We start from the raw sequence: 17,725 nt of genomic DNA, 5'->3' as shown, positions 1-17,725 counted from the left end.
AGCCATCAGGGAATCTATGCGATAATACCGCTCCCACGCCGTAAGGGGATGCATCGCACGCCAGTCTGATTGGCAGTGATGGGTTGTAATGAGCCAACACTTCCTTGGACGTGATCAAGCCTTTGCAGTTATGGAAGGCACGTTTACAGTCTTCACTCCATTTCCAAATTACTCCCGTTTGTAGCAGTGCGTTAAGAGGGTGCAGAACCGTTGACAAGTTCGGTAAAAATTTATGATAGTAATTTATTAATCCCAGGAACGACCTTAATTGTGAGACATTTTCAGGTGCTGGGGCTTTTACGACCGCTTCATTTTTTTCAGGTGACTTATGCAACCCTTCTTCGTTAATGACATGGCCACGATATGATATTTGTTTCTGGAAAAATTCGCACTTGGGGCGATTTGCTCGTAGGCCCCGTTCTCTCAGCCTCGTGAGTACCTGCTCCAAATTGGCAAGGTGCTTGTTGTCATTTTCTCCTGTTACAAGGATGTCGTCTAGGTAGCATTGAGTCCCCGGAATCCCTTGCAGGACTTGCTCCATAGCTCTTTGCCAGATAGCTGGAGCTGATGCTACTCCGAAAACCAGTCGATTGTACTGGTACAGGCCTTTGTGTGTGTTTATCGCGAGATACTTTTTAGAGGCCTCCTCAACCTCCATCTGTAGATATGCCTGTGCCAAGTCAATTTTGGTGAAACGTTTCCCTCCGGATAGTGAGGCAAAAATATCTTCTATCCTCGGAAGAGGATACTGTACCGTATGAAGAACCGGGTTTACAGTCACCTTGAAGTCCCCACAGATGCGAACTTTTCTCTGTTCTTCAGATTTATCATTATTCAACGTTTTCTTCATGACCGGGACGATGGGTGTTGCCCACTCGCTCCAATCTATCTTGGATAATACGCCTGCCTTTTCCAAATTCTCCAGCTTTGCCTCGACTGCTGGACGAATTGCGTATGGCACCGGCCTTGCCTTAAAAAACTTGGGAATTGCCGCATCTTCCACTTTTATTGAGGCGGTGGCACCTTTCAGGGTTCCTAGTTCCTGTTGAAACACTTCTTTGGCGTTAGCCAAGATTTATTTTAATCGTCCAGGTATGACGTCATCATCATTTTTTTTCTTACTGGTCACCGTCAGTGCCTGAATGGAGTGCCAGTCTAAACGTATCTTTCTGATCCATTCACGTCCCAACAACGGTGGACCACCATCTTGCAGAACGTATAAATACAACTTCTGTATTTCCTTGCCGTTGTATACAACAGGCACCCTTATTTTCCCTCTGGGGTATACTTTCTGCCCCGTATATGTCTTCAAGATAATGGATGTGTCTTTCAAAGGTATATGCGGAAATAGCCGCTCGTAATCCCGTCGACTTATGACGGTCAGAGCTGATCCTATATCTAGCTCCATTTTAACTGGGGACCCCGCTATCGTGAGGGTAATGCAAATGGTCTGGTAATCTTCTTTGGCAATTACACTATGTAATTTGAGACAGCTTAGTCTCTTGTTTCCGGAGTCGCTATCGCTCTTCTGGTCTTCGGAGCTACTGTCCGTCATCATTTGTACCTTTCTGTACTTTTCCTTATTGACCTTTTTACTGTCAGTGGATTTTTTTCCAGATCGGCATACACGTGCAATGTGTCCCATCTTTCCGCATTGCCTGCATGCTTTGTCCTTGAACCAGCAGTCCCTCTGGTCATGGGTGGATCTGCCGCAGCGATAACATCTCTCGAAACCCCGTGTCATTTCATGGGTGCCGAAGTCCTGTGGCTTTTGTTGTATCTCTGCAGCTCCTCTTGCTGCTGCTTCGTATGATACAGCCACACTGAAAGCCTTGTCCAGTGTCAAATTTTCTCAGAAAGTAGTCTTTTCTGTGTTCCTTCGCTTAGGAGACCGCAGACGAATTTGTCTCGTAGAGAATCTGCCAGTCCTGCCCCGAATTGGCAGTGCTTTGACAGCTTTCGTAATTCGGTGAGGTAATCAGCGTTAATTTCACTCTTGTGCTGATTCCTCCTGAAGAATTTGAATCGTTCCGCTATCAGCAGCGGTGTTGGGTTTAAGTGCTCCTGTAGGGTATCAACAATCTCCTTAAAATTCTTGTCCATCGGTTTGGCTGGAGTGATCAAGTTTCGTAACAGCCCGTATGTCCTTGCGCCCATCAGATTTAGAAGTACCGATGCCTTTTTATCATCCGTTACTTCATTCGCCTTGCAATATACCTCCACTCTTTCCACATATGTGGTCCAATCCTCTATATCACTATCGAAAGCAGTAATATTGCCAGTCTTAGGCATCCTGAAAATCAAAAATGGCGCCTCCCGCGCTTTCCCTTCTTCCCTGCCGAGTCAAGATGGCGCCTCCCGCGCTTTCCCGCCGCTGCCGCTGCTGCCAACGCTGTTCTCCGCGGTTTTTATGTACACATATATTTTAAACAGTTTCTCCGTCACTTGGAGAATCGTTCCCGTCGGACTCTCTGGGACTTTCCCCTCCCTCTGCTTGGCCCAAACGCCAACCTGCTTTGCAGCGCCGGCCATCTCCTGAGTGCTCCACCCTCTGTCTCTGTTTGCTTCTGCCTTCCGACTCGCTGCCCGGCCCCGATCGAGCCCCAGCCCACCGCCCAGGAAGGATCAGTGCACTACCTGCCACCAGCCCGTTTAGCTGGTGAAACCACAGTTTTTTTTTTCTTCGACCTTCGTCTGAGGAATCGATCTCCTTGAGGTGCTGCCGAATTGCAGGTAAGTTCGTTTCTAACTCGTCGCCACTGTTGAATCCGTGTGTTAATGGAAACACGGAATGCAGGAGTTGATTTAACAAGTGTTTACTGAGCAAAGTCTGGAGGTGAACTAAACTATACAAGACGCTATACAGGCTTATATACCCGAGTGGTCACTACCGGTACTACAGTACACAGGGGCTTCAAAAAAAACATAGTTCCTCTTAAAGGTACATACACTACATACCCTTATTGCACGCTTCTTTAATTTCCCTTTTAATGCCATCCCCAACCTCCGCCTTACTGTTTGGAGGTCTATACATAGATACATAGATACATAGAAGATAGGAGCAGGAGTAGGCCATTCGGCCCTTCGTGCCTGCTCCGCCATTCGATGAGATCATGGCTGATCCTTTAATTCAGTATCCCGTCCCCGCCTTCTCTCCGTAACCCTTAACCCCTTTTGCCCGTAGAAATATATCTAATTCCCTCTTAAATATATTTAATGAGCTGGCGTACACTGCCCTCTGTGGCAATGAGTTCCACAGGTTCACCACTCTCTGAGTGAAGAAATTCCCCCTCATCTCTGTCCTAAATGGTTTAGCCCTTATCCTTAAATTATGTCCTCTAGTTCTGTTCTCACCCGCCAAGGGAAACATTCCTTCTGCATCCAGTCTGTCTAGACCTGTCAGAATTTTATACACTTCTATGAGGTCCCCTCTCAATCTTCTAAACTCCAGTGTGTACATCCCTAAACTACATAGTCTCTCCTCATAGGTCATTCCCGCCATTCCTGGTATCAGCCTGGTGAATCGCCGCTGCACCCCCTCCATGGCAAGAACATCCTTCCTCAGATGAGGCGACCAAAACTGTACACAGTACTCGAGGTGTGGTCTCACCAGTGCCCTGTACAGCTGCAGCAAGGTATCCCTGTTCCTGTATTCTAACCCTTTTGCTATGAAGGCCAGCATACCGTTTGCCTTCTTGACCGCCTGTTGCACCTGCATGCTCGCCTTCAGTGACTGGTGTACAAGAACACCCAGGTCTCTCTGTACTTCCCCCTCTCCCAATCTATTGCCATTTAAATAATAATTTGCCCTCCCGTTCCTGCACCCAAGGTGGATAACTTCGCACTTGTCCACATTATAGTGCATCTGCCATTTATCCGCCCAATCGCCCAGTCTGTCCAAATCGCTCTGGAGCTTCCTGGTCTCTTCCTCTGAGCCCACCCCCCCTCCTAGTTTAGTGTCGTCTGCACTCCCACTAATGTTTTTTTCCCCTTAGTATTTCTCAATTCTACCCATACAGATTCCACATCATCAGAGCTAATATCCTTCATTACAATTGTGTAATCCCTTCTTTAACCAGCAATGCTACCCCACCTCCCTTTCCTTTTTGCCTATCTTTCCTGAATATCGAATACCCCTGGATGTTGAGTTCCCAGTCTTGGCCATCCTTGAGCCACGTTTCCGTAATCCCAACCAAATCATATTTGTTTACTTCTATTTGCGCAGCCAATTCATCCACCTTATTACAAATGCTCCTCGCATTAAGACACAAAGCCTTCAGGCTTGTTTTTTTAACGCTCTTAGACCTATTAGAATTATTATTTACTGTGGCCACGTTTGATTTAAACCGTTGATTTCTCTGACTGCCACTTTTGTTTTTCTCCTTCCTATCTTTTGCTTTTATCCCTGTTTCCCTTTCCTCTGGCCTTGGAGGGGGGGCAGTGCAGATTCACCAGAATGATACCCGGGGCTAACAGGGTTAAATGATGAGGACAGGTTGCATAAACTAGGCTTGTGTTCCTTTGAGTTTAGAAGATGAAGGGGTGATCTAACTGAGGTGATTAAAATGATTAAAGGAGTTGATCGGGTCGAGAGAGAGAAACTATTTCCTCTGGTGGGGGGAGTCCAGAACAAGGGGTCAGAACCTTAAAATTGGAGCCAGGCCATTCAAGGGTGATGTCAGGAAGCACTTCTTCACACAAAGGGCAGTGGAAATCTGGAACTCTCACCCCCAAAAATGTTGTTGAGGTTGGGAGTCAATTGGAAATTACAAAACTGAGATTGATAGATTTTTGTTGGGTAACGGTGTTAGGGGTCACGGAACCAAGGCGAGTAGATGGAGTTAAGACACCGATCAGCCATGGTCTAATTGAATGGCGGGACAGCCTTGAGGGGCTGAATGGCCTCCTCCTGTTCCTGTGTTCCTCTGGATTTGTTTTGCGAGCCAATCTCACTCAGCACCCAGCCCAAATTCACCAAACTACCAGGTGTCTATTTGCTTTGAGGCTTGGCATAGTCGTTCAGCAGCCAGCCTGCACAGAAACCATCCCATAATTCTTTCAGTCATCCATGGAGTCCCGTGAGTCAAACCAACAGTGGATGTTAGACCAGAATGTGTAGTGAATGACAGTCAGTGTCCAAGGATTTCCCTTGATGTGTCAGGTATCTTATGGAGAGTGACCAGAATACCTGACACCAGTTAGGGTCAGTTTGATACAACTGAGTGTCTCGCTCGGCCATTTCAGAGGGTAGTTGAGAATCAACCACATTGCTGTGGGTCTGGAGTCACATATCGGCCAGACCGGGTAAGGACGGCAGATTTCCTTCCCTAAAGGACATTAGTGAACCAGGTGGGTTTTTACGACAATCTAACAGCTTCATGGTCACCATTACTGATCCCAGCTGTGGATGACTGGCCCTGTAATATACTACACCACTAATATACTACACCACTAATATACTACACCACTAATATACTACACCACTAATATACTACACCACTAATATACTACACCACTAATATACTACACCACTAATATACTACACCACTAATATACTACACCACCATACCAAGTGAGTTTGTACCATGCTTTAGAAAAGGCAGTGAAAGACTAACAGCCTATGTGGAAACGTTTTGTGCTGTACGTAATTGGCAAAGCAAAATGGCAGAGAAAGCCGCTCAGGATCCCACACTTTGTCAGATTTCTTTACATTTGCCATCTTCTTGTACATTTGGAGCCGTGTCCTTTGGCCACCATTGACAGCATTCTCTGAGTGAGTTGCCTGCACCAGTCCTGACCCGCTTGGCTGGAGGAATGTCAGGGGAGTCTGAATTTGGAGAGTTTCTCTCGCCCTTGTCAGTTACTGGGAGTAAACGATTGAATCTGGATGACTAATTGCTAAATGATATATCTCTCTATCTTTTCAAGGTTCACAGTTAATTGTTTCTGATACTTTAATATCTGCTCTTCATCAAAGAGAGGAGATAAGACAGAGGAGAGACTGTGATTTCCAGTGGTGGGAGGGGCAGTGTCTTACACACTGAGAGACCTATTGCACCATTGGAGAGAGGAGAGAGCCTCGTTGTATTAGACTCGACGATTCCAATGCTCTCCTGACTAACCGCCCATCTTCCACCCATCACCCCCTGTGCTCGTTGACCTACACTGGCTCCCGGTCCGGCAACGTCTCGATTTTAAAATTCTCATCCTTGTTTTCAAATCACTCCATGGCCTCGCCCCTCCCTATCTCTGTAACCTCCTCCAGCCCTACAAACTTCCGAGATCTCTGCGCTCCTCCAATTCTGGCCTCTTGAGCATCCTGATTTTAATCGCTCCACCATTGGTGGCCATGCCTTCAACTACCTGGGCCCTAAACTCTGGAGTTCCCTCCCTAAACCTCTCCACCTCTCTCTCCTCATTTAAGACGCTCCTTAAAATCTACCTCTTTGACCAAGCTTTTGGTCACCTGTCCTTATGTGACTCTGTGTCAAACTTTGTTTGATAATCGCTCCTGTGAAGCAGCTTGGGACGTTTTACTACCTTCAATGACATATGAGGAGAGATTGGGTCGATTGGGCTTGTACTCGCTGGAGTTCAGAAGAATGAGAGGTGATCTCCTTGAAACTTATAAAATTCTAACAGGACTAGGCAGACTAGATGCAGGAAGGATGTTCCCGATGGCGGGGGAGTCCAGAACCAGGGGTCACAGTCTAAAGATAAGGGGTAAGCCATTTAGGACAGAGATGAGGAGGAATTTCTCCACCCAGAGTGTGGTGAACCTGTGGAATTCTCTACCACAGAAGGCAGTGGAGGCCAATTCATTAAATATATTCAAGAAAGAGTTGGATATATTTCTTAAGGCTAAAGGGATCAAGGGATATGGGGAGAAGGCAGGGACAGGGTACTGAGTTTGGATGATCAGCCATGATCTCATTGAGTAAATGTTGGTCCCTTAGAGGATGAGACCGGGAAATTAATGGTGGGAAATATGGAGATGGCAAAAACGCTGAATGAATATTTTGTATCAGTCTTTATAGTAGAAGACACTAAGAATATCCCAACACTGGACAAACAGGGGGCTATAGGTGGGGAGGAGCTAAACACGATCAAAATCACTAAGGAAGTGGTACTTGGTAAAATAATGGGACTCAAGGTGGATAAATCACCTGGACCTGATGGCTTACATCCTAGGGTCTTGAGGGAAGTGGCGGTAGGGATTGTGGATGCATTGGTAATAATTTTCCAAAACTCCCTGGACTCAGCAAAGGTCCCGGCAGACTGGAAAACTGCTAATGTAACGTCCTTATTTAAAAAGGGCAGTAGACAGAAGGCTGGAAACTATAGATCGGTTAGCCTAACATCTGTGGTAGGTAAAATATTGGAGTCCATTATTAAGGAGACAGTAACAGGACATTTGGATAATCATAATTTAATAAGACAAAGTCAGCATGGTTTTATGAAGGGGAAGTCATGTTTGACAAATTTGCTGGAGTTCTTTGAGGAAGTAACATATAGGGTGAATAAAGGGGAACCAGTGGACGTAGTGTATTTAGACTTCCAAAAGGCATTTGACAAGGTGCCACACAAAAGATTATTGCTTAAGATAAAAAATCACGGGATTGGGGGTAATATTCTGGCATGGATAGAGGATTGGCTATCTAACAGAAGGCAGAGAGTTGGGATAAATGGTTCATTCTCAGACTGGCAATCAGTAACTAGTGGTGTTCCGCAGGGGTCAGTGCTGGGTCCCCAACTCTTTACAATCTATATTAACGATTTGGAGGAGGGGACCGAGTGTAACATATCAAAGTTTGCAGATGATACTAAGATGGGAGGGAAAGTAGTGAGTGAGGAGGACATAAAAAACCTGCAAGGGGACATAGACAGGCTAAGGAAGTGGGCAGAGATTTGGCAGATGGAATACAATACTGGAAAGTGTGAGGTTATGCACTTTGGCAGGAAAAATCGTAGAGCAAGTTATTATCTTAATGGCAAGAAACTGGAAAGTACTGAAGTACAAAGGGATCTGGGGGTCCTGGTGCACGAAACTCAAAAGGTTAGTATGCAGGTGCAGCAAGTGATTAAGAAGGCCAATGGAATGTTGGCTTTCATTGCTAGGGGGATAGAATATAAAAATAGGGAGGTATTGCTTCAGTTGTACAAGGTATTGGTGAGACCGCACCTGGAATACTGCATACAGTTTTGGTGTCCATACTTAAGAAAGGACATACTTGCTCTCGAGTCAGTACAAAGAAGGTTCACTTTGTTAATCCCGGGGATGAGGGGATGGACATATGAGGAGAGGTTGAGTAGATTGGGACTCTACTCATTGGAGTTCAGAAGAATGAGAGGCGATCTTATTGAAACATATAAGATTGTGAAGGGGTTGGATCGGGTGGATGCGGGGAGGATGTTCCCGATGATGGGTGAAACTAGAACTAGGGGGCATAGTCTTAGAATAAGGGGCTGCTCTTTCAAAACTGAGATGAGGAGGAACTACTTCACTCAGAGGGTGGTAGATCCATGGAATATGCTGCCCCAAAAAGCTGTAGAAGCTACATCATTACATAAATTTAAAACAGAAATAGACAGTTTCCTAGAAGTAAAGGGAATTAAGGGTTACGGGGAGCGGGCAGGAATTTGGACATGAGTCTAGGTTCGGATCGGTCATGGCCCTGTGGGTAGCGGAGCGGGCCCAGGGGCCGTGTAGCCTGGTCCTGCTCCTATTTCGTGTGTCTAATTCTGTTAGATGCAGGAGATGGTTCTGTGATAGTAGATTGGCGGTTAGGATCAGATCAGCCATGATCTTATTGAATGGCGGAGCAGGCTCGAGGGGCCGAATGGCCTACTCCTGCTCCTATCTTCTATGTTTAAAGGCGCTATATAAATGCAAGTTGTTGTTATTACAGGGTTGGATTTGGGTCTGGGTCCCAGAAACAAAGGAGAGTGTCTAACCCGCCCCAACATCTAATATCTACTGGACCCCACTACAGAGAGGAGACCACCTTGCTGTTTATGGGGCTGGGTTTGAGCCTAGGTCCCAGAGGGTGAAAGGTCAGAGCGAGGAGTCCTTCACCCCCTCTGTCCAACAACAACAACAACTTGTATTTATATAGCTCCTTTAATGTAGTAAAACGTCCCAAGGCGCTGCACAGGAGTATTTTAAGACAAAAAAAATTTGACACCGAGCCACATAAGGAGAAATTAGGGCAGGTGACCAAAAGCTTGGTCAAAGAGGTAGATTTTAAGGAGCATCTTAAAGGAGGAGAGAGAGGTAGCGAGGCGGAGAGGTTTAGGGAGGGAATTCCAGAGCTTAGGGCCGAGGCAACAGAAGGCACGGCCGCCAATGGTGGAGCGATTATAATCAGGGATACTCACGAGGGCAGAATTAGAGGAGCGCAGATATCTCGGGGGTTGTGGGGCTGGAGGAGATTACAGAGATAGGGAGAGGCGAGGCCAGGGGGGGATTTGAAAACATGGATGAGAGTTTTGAAATCGAGGCGCTGCTTAACCAGGAGCCAATGTAGGTCAGTGAGCACAGGGGTGATGGGTGAACGGGACTTGGTGCGAGTTAGGACACTGACCGGGAGCCAGTGTAGGTCAGCGAGCACAGGGGTGATGGGTGAACGGGACTTGGTGCGAGTTAGGACACTGACCGGGAGCCAATGTAGGTCAGTGAGCACAGGGGTGATGGGTGAACGGGACTTGGTGCGAGTTAGGACACTGACCGGGAGCCAGTGTAGGTCAGCGAGCACAGGGGTGATGGGGGAACAGGACTTGGTGCGAGTTAGGACACTGACCGGGAGCCAGTGTAGGTCAGCGAGCACAGGGGTGATGGGGGAACAGGACTTGGTGTGAGTTAGGACACTGACCGGGAGCCAGTGTAGGTCAGCGAGCACAGGGGTGATGGGTGAACGGGACTCGGTGCGAGTTAGGACACTGACTGGGAGCCAGTGTAGGTCAGCGAGCACAGGGGTGATGGGGGAACAGGACTTGGTGCGAGTTAGGACACTGACCGGGAGCCAGTGTAGGTCAGCGAGCACAGGGGTGATGGGTGAGCGGTGTTAAGTCTGTGAATTATTTAGTTAATTAAGACACAGACTAATGAGTAACAATAAAAACAGGTCTTTACTGGTTGGAGGTAGGGACTATACTGAATACAAGATTACTGCACAGTGCTTATATACCGGTGTGTTCACCCCCGGTATTACGTCTACAGCAGCCTGAGAAAGTAGTACATCTCTTAAGGTGGAACAGGCTTAAGCTCTCTTAAGGTGGAACAGGTTACATACACAACAAGCGGGACTTGGTGCGAGTTAGCGCTGGATGTGACCCCAGGCCCGAGATGGAACAGTGGGAGTAAAATGCAACTCGGAGGGGAGATGTGCTGCCCGTTTAACACCCGCCCGATTCCCTTCCCCAGTCACACAGGAACAGGGGAATTGCTGGAAGAGAAAGACCCGGCTTCATCGAGCTGGCCCTCTCCCATCCTGGGAGTCCCATGATCCAAGGATCATGGAGTTGTTGACCAATCACAGCGATCAATCTCCACCAGTGAGTCTACAACAGAGCCGGACAGCAGGCGAGTAAACCCCAGTAGTGAAGAGCTTTGGGACCCTCCACTGAAAGCAGTAATTGAGCGGGGTGTAGCGGGCGGCCAATCCGCCAGTGCCCGCTTTATGCCCCGCTGAATTTTACCGCCGATCTTTACTGTGTGCATTGGAAGTGTTACTGGGACCGGGGGCTGTGGAAGTGAGGGGAGGTCAGAGGTGACCCTGACAGGTGACTGGGTTCATTAATGGATTTGCTAAATTCTCCTTACAAAAGCTTTCACTGAAATGATAATTGGATCCCATTGTGTAATAAACTCCTCACACTAACATTTGTATTAGTGTCGTTCTCCCATCCTCCCTCGCAGCCAGCGGCTAATGTTATCTCGGACTAATATTAATATCAGAGTGTGCTAAAAATACCCCAATCCATTCACCGCAAACTCGCTCAATCTCTATATAAAAATTAATTTCACTCATCATTGTCACTGAGAACATCATGTAATTCACCAATCTCCCTTTCAATACCAAGTATTAAGATTTCCATCAGGGAGTGAGACTCGAGCCCAACATTAAGTTAAAGGTGTTAGAAATAATGACACTGATTCGGAAGTAATCTTTGCGAGGCAGAGAGCCACAAGGGAGGGGAGCTCATGTCGAACAGAAGAGGCAGATCATTTCTCCTGTGTGTGTGTCTGTGTGTGAGTGTGAGTGTGAGAGTGAGTGAGTGAGTGTGTGTGTGTGTGTCTGTGTGTGTGTGTGTGTGAGTGAGTGAGAGTGTGTGTGTGTCTGTGTGTGAGTGTGTGTGTCTGTGTGTGAGTGTGTGTGTGAGTGAGTGAGTGTGAGTGTGTGTGTGTCTGTGTGTGAGTGTGTGTGTCTGTGTGTGAGTGTGTGTGTGAGTGAGTGTGAGTGTGAGTGTGTGTGTGTCTGTGTGTGTCTGTGTGTGAGTGTGAGTGTGAGTGAGTGAGTGTGTGTCTGTGTGTGTCTGAGTGTGAGTGTGAGTGAGTGTGTCTGTGTCTGTGTGTGTCTGTGTGTGAGTGTGAGTGAGTGAGTCTGTGTGTGTGTGTGTCTGTGTGTGAGTGTGAGTGAGTGAGTCTGTGTGTGTGTGTGTGTCTGTGTGTGTGTGAGTGTGTGTGAGTGTGTGTGAGTGTGAGTGTGAGTGTGTGTCTGTGAGTGTCTGTGTGTGTCTGTGTGTGAGTGTGAGTGAGTGTGAGTGTGTGTGTGTGTCTGAGTGAGTGAGTCTCTGTGTGAGTCTGTGTGTGAGTGTGTGAGTGTGAGTGCGAGTGAGTGAGTGAGTCTGTGTGTGTGTGTGTGTCTGTGTGTGAGTGTGAGTGTGAGTCTGTGTGTGAGTGTGTGAGTGTGAGTGCGAGTGAGTGAGTGAGTCTGTGTGTGTGTGTGTGTGTCTGTGTGTGAGTGTGAGTGTGAGTGTGAGTCTGTGTCTGTGTGTGAGTGTGAGTGTGAGTGAGTGTGAGTGTGAGTCTGTGTCTGTCTGTGTCTGTGTGTGTCTGTGGGTGTGTGAGTGTGAGTGAGTGTGTGTCAGTGTGAGTGAGTGTGAGTGAGAGTGAGTGAGTCTGTGTGTGAGTGTGAGTGAGTGTGAGTGAGAGTGAGTGAGTCTGTGTGAGTGTGTGTCTGTGTGTGTGTGAGTGTGTGTGAGTGTGAGTGTGTGTGTGTGTGTGTCTGTGTGTGAGTGTGAGTGAGTGTGTCTGTGTCTGTGTGTGTCTGTGTGTGTCTGTGTGTGAGTGTGTGTGAGTGTGAGTGTGTGTGTGTGTGTGTCTGTGTGTGAGTGTGAGTGAGTGTGTCTGTGTCTGTGTGTGTGTGAGTGAGTGAGTCTGTGTCTGTGTGTGTCTGTGTGTGAGTGTGAGTGAGTGAGTGTGTGTGAGTGTGTGTCTGTGTGTGTCTGTGTGTGAGTGTGAGTGAGTGTGTCTGTGTCTGTGTGTGTCTGTGTGTGAGTGTGTGTGAGTGTGTGAGTCTGTGTGTGTCTGTGTGTGTGTCTGTGTGAGTGAGTCTCTGTGTGTGTGTGAGTGAGTGAGTCTCTGTGTGAGTGTGAGTGAGTCTGTGTGTGTGTGTCTGAGTGAGTGAGTCTCTGTGTGAGTGTGAGTGAGTGAGTCTCTGTGTGAGTGTGAGTGAGTGAGTCTCTGTGTGAGTGTGAGTGAGTGAGTCTGTGTCTGTGTGTGAGTGTGAGTGAGTGAGTCTGTGTCTGTGTGTGTCTGTGTGTGAGAGTGAGTGAGTGAGTCTGTGTGTGTGTCTGAGTGAGTGAGTCTCTGTGTGAGTGTGAGTGAGTGAGTCTCTGTGTGAGTGTGAGTGAGTGAGTCTGTGTCTGTGTGTGTCTGTGTGTGAGTGTGAGTGAGTGAGTCTGTGTCTGTGTGTGTCTGTGTGTGTGTGTCTGTGTGTGTGTGTGAGTGAGTCTGTGTGTGTCTGTGTGTGTCTGTGTGTGTCTGTGTGTGAGTGTGAGTGAGTGTGAGTGTGAGTGAGTGAGTGTGTGTCTGTGTGTGTCTGTGTGTGTCTGTGTGTGTGTCTGTGTGTGAGTGTGAGTGAGTGAGTGTGTGTGTGTGTGAGTGAGTCTGTGTGTGAGTGTGTGTCTGTGTGTGTCTGTGTGTGAGTGTGAGTGAGTGTGAGTGTGAGTGAGTGAGTGTGTGTCTGTGTGTGTCTGTGTGCGTCTGTGTGTGTGTCTGTGTGTGTCTGTGTGTGAGTGTGAGTGAGTGAGTGTGTGTCTGTGTGTGAGTGTGAGTGAGTGAGTGTGTGTGTGTGTGTCTGAGTGAGTGAGTCTCTGTGTGAGTGTGAGTGAGTGAGTCTGTGTGAGTGTGAGTGAGTGAGTCTCTGTGTGAGAGTGAGTGAGTCTCTGTGTGAGTGTGAGTGAGTGAGTCTCTGTGTGAGTGTGAGTGAGTGAGTCTCTGTGTGAGTGTGAGTGAGTGAGTCTCTGTGTGAGTGTGAGTGAGTGAGTCTCTGTGTGAGTGTGAGTGAGTGAGTCTCTGTGTGAGTGTGAGTGAGTGAGTCTCTGTGTGAGTGTGAGTGAGTGAGTCTGTGTGTGTGTCTGAGTGAGTGAGTCTGTGTGTGTGTGTCTGTGAGTGAGTGAGTCTGTCCTTCTGGCCTCGCAGGCAGTCACCAGGAGGACACCCCAGTGTCACTTGCTCTGACACAGCTCCTGGTTACTGACTGAGTTACAACAGAAAGGGAACAGCAACTCTCTGTACAGGAGCCTGAACTCTGTAAAATGCAGCGAGGGGAGGGTGAGCTGCTGGTTTATAAATGGAAACCTGCCCTGCCAGCGACACCGAGAGGTGGGAGAGTCCTTCGCTCTCCACTGACCCTCACTGACCCTGGAGAACTTCATCCACTCACTGACGCCTCACACTGCCCTGTAATGCTTTCGCCACCACCTCCTCTCCTCAACTCTCTTTGCTCACTCGCATTTCCTTCTCCCTTTTCTATCACTTCTGTAACGTTTCTCCAACCCCCCCTCACCCCAACCCCCCCTCCCCAACCCCCCTCACCCCAACCCCCCCTCACCCCAACCCCCCTCACCCCAACCCCCCCTCACCCCAACCCCCCCTCACCCCAACCTCCCCTCACCCCAACACCCCCTCACCCAACCCCCCCTCACCCAACCCCCCCTCACCCCAACCCCCCCTCACCCCAACACCCCCTCACCCCAACCCCCCCTTACCCAAACCCCCCTTCACCCAACCTGTAATATCCGTGTGTAATTGAGACACGGACTGCAGGAGTTGGTTATAACAGGTGTTTACTGAATGGAGACAAAACTGGAACTACTATACAAAGTTACTTCACAGGCTTATATACAGGGGTGGTCACTACTGGTACTGCAGTATACAGGGGCTGCAGAATATAGTTCCTTCTGCAAAGTACATACACTACAATTCCTCCCCTTTTAGCTAAACAGTACATAACATTCGATTAACAATGAAATAACATATTTACAATTACGGTTGCTAGATACATTAGTTGAAGTTAAGCAATTATAAATTCAGTCTTTGAGGAGGCTTCCTGATTCTGTCCGGATAACGCCTCTTTGGGGTATCAGGTTCTTCTGGCAAAGTTGATTCGGGATCAACGTCGTTGTTTGGTTCGTCTGCTTCCAATATCACCGATTCTGAGGTAGATGCAATTGGTACTTCGGTTTCATCACCAGGTGTATAGGATCGTGGTGTAGATTTGATGTTTTCCAGTGACTCTAGAATCTGGTCAGCATGGTGTCTTACAATGCTCTCTCCAACGTCCACGGTATACATTAGAGGTCCTTGCCGTGTGCAGATCGTTCCTGGCTGCCATTTCTCTGTGCGGTAGTCCCGGGCCAAAACTGGTTGACCTATCTTGAAACTCCTGGTTGGCCTTTCATTCATATTCTGAAACTGCCTGTTCTCCACATCTCTTCTGATGTTTGGCTTAACCAAATCCAAGCAGCATCTTAGTCTTCGATTGAAGAACATCATGGCTGGAGTTTGGTTGGTAACCGCATGTGTCGCATTCCGGTAGGCAAACAAGAAGTTATCCACCTTGTGTTGTAGGGGTATGTCTTCATTACACATTGCCTTGATAGCCTTCTTGAATGTTTGAACGAACCTCTCAGCCAATCCATTGGTGGCTGGATGATATGGGGCGGATGTGTAATGCTTAACACCATTATTCTTTAAGAACCTCCGGAACTCTTCAGACACAAACTGTGGTCCATTGTCGGAGCAAATCTGTTCAGGCAGCCCATTTCTGGCGAATATGGTTCGTAAGACTGTGATAGTTTTTTCTGTGGTGGTTGAGGACATTTTTATTACCACTGGCCACTTTGAATGTGCATCCATCGCAATTAAAAACATCGAGTCCATAAATGGACCAGCAAAATCAATGTGTACCCTTTGCCATGGAGATGAGGGCCACTCCCATGGATGTAGAGGGGCTTGTGGTGGGGCGTTTTGGACCTTCTGGCATCCTGTACAGCTCTTGGTCATCTCTTCGATTTCTCTATCGATTCCCGGCCACCACACAAACACTTTGGCTAAGTTCTTCATTTTTACCCCTCCCAGACGACCCTCATAAAGCTCATTGAGCACTCTATCCTTCAATTTGGGTGGAATTACTACTCTGGATCCACACATCAAGGTTCCTCGGCACACTGACAGCTGTTCTCTTCTCGGCGAGAATGCTGGCAACAGTGGTTCGCCATGTGCTGGCCATCCCTTCACCGTTAAATCATAGACCCTGGAGAGTGTCGGGTCATTTCGTGTTTCCTTTTCTATGTTTGCATTCGTCACAGGTAGACATTCGACTATGGTCGAGTGGAATATCTCCACAGGATCCACTGCAGGTGCTTCTTCCACCGTCGGCTGTATTGATTTCTTTGTGGGTTCAATGACGAGACATTTATGAAAGAGAATGTCTTTTAATCTAAAGTCTGTTCAACTCTTCATACAGCTTTACAGGAGACTCGATGCTAGTGATGCATCTAGAACGAAACTGAAACTAAACTAAACTGCCTTGCTTGTCTCGGTCACATGCCCTCTGCTGGTCAGGCACAAGCAATCAATACCTGCAAACATGCTGTTAAGGCATCATAATCGAACAGGCAAATACCATCTCTATTTGCTGATATCATTACATCGGCAACGGTAGGCGCGACAATCCATCAGGATTCCCATGCTCTTTAGTTCCTTTGTACTCGATGTCATATTGGTGTGCCCCTAGGAAAAGGGACCACCTCTGTAGCCGTTGTGCTGTCATTATCGGGACGCCCTTCTTAGGGTTGAAAATGGAGACAAGAGGTTGATGATCAGTTAGTAGAGTAAATTTCTGTTCGTGCAGGTAGTGATTGAGCTTCTTCACCCCCCACACCAGGCTGAGGGCCTCTCTGTCAATCTGGGCGTAGTTACGCTCGGCTGCAGTTAACGAGCGTGACGCAAAAGCTATCGGCCTCTCTGAACCATCAAGGGATTTATGTGACAGTACCGCTCCAACGCCGTAGGGAGACACATCACACGCCAGTCTTATCGGTAGTGATGGGTTGTAGTGAACCAATACTTCTCTTGAAGTGATCAGGCCTTTACACTTCTGAAAGGCCCGCTTACATTCATCGCTCCATTTCCATGCTACTCCAGTTTGTAGCAGGGTGTTCAGTGGGTGCAGAATTGTGGACAAATTCGGCAAAAACTTATGGTAGTAATTCACCAATCCGAGGAATGACCTCAGTTGCGACACATTTTCAGGCGCTGGAGCCTTAACTACCGCTTCAATTTTGTCAGGGGACTTATGTAACCCCTCTTCATCAATCACGTGGCCACAATACGATATTTGTTTCTTTAAAAACTCGCACTTGGGGCGATTGGCTCGTAGCCCATGTTCTCTTAGTCTAGTGAGCACCTGCTCTAGGTTGGCAAGGTGTTCACTGTCATTTTCACCTGTCACTAGGATGTCGTCCAAGTAACACTGAGTCCCCGGAATCCCTTGCAGGACTTGTTCCATCGCTCTTTGCCATATAGCCGGAGCTGATGCAACTCCGAATACCAGTCGATTATACTGGTAAAGACCTTTGTGAGTGTTTATCGTGAGATATTTCCTAGAGGATTCTTCAACCTCCATCTGCAAATATGCTTGCGCTAGGTCAATTTTTGTAAAACGTTTCCCTCCAGATAGTGAGGCGAAAATATCTTCTATCCTCGGAAGAGGATACTGTACTGTGTGAAGGACTGGGTTCACAGTCACCTTGAAGTCCCCACAGATGCGAACCTTCCTTGGCTCCTCAGACTTATTGTTTAACGTTTTCTTCATGACAGGAACGATGGGTGTCGCCCACTCACTCCAGTCTACCTTAGTTAACACGCCTGCATTCTCCAGATTCTCCAGCTCTGCCTCGACGGCTGGGCGAATTGCATACGGTACCGGTCTTGCTTTGAAAAACTTGGGAATTGCATTCTCTTCTATTTTTATCGAGGCGGTTACGCCTTTAAGAGTTCCCAGTTCTTGTTGAAATACCTCTTTAGCGTTAGCCAAGATTTTTGACAATCGTCCAGGTGTGACGTCGTCATCCTTTTTACCAGCCACAGTCAGTGCCTGAATGGAGTGCCAGTCTAAACTTATCTTTCTGATCCATTCACGTCCCAATAACGGTGGTCCACCATCTTGCAGTATGTACAGATACAATTTCTGTATTTCCTTGCCGTTGTATTCAA

Source organism: Somniosus microcephalus, chromosome 12 (assembly GCF_052327205.1).
Source record: "Somniosus microcephalus isolate GS21.2 chromosome 12, FLI_Smic_1.0, whole genome shotgun sequence".
NCBI lineage: Eukaryota > Metazoa > Chordata > Chondrichthyes > Squaliformes > Somniosidae > Somniosus > Somniosus microcephalus.
This window is presented reverse-complemented; position numbering follows the sequence as displayed.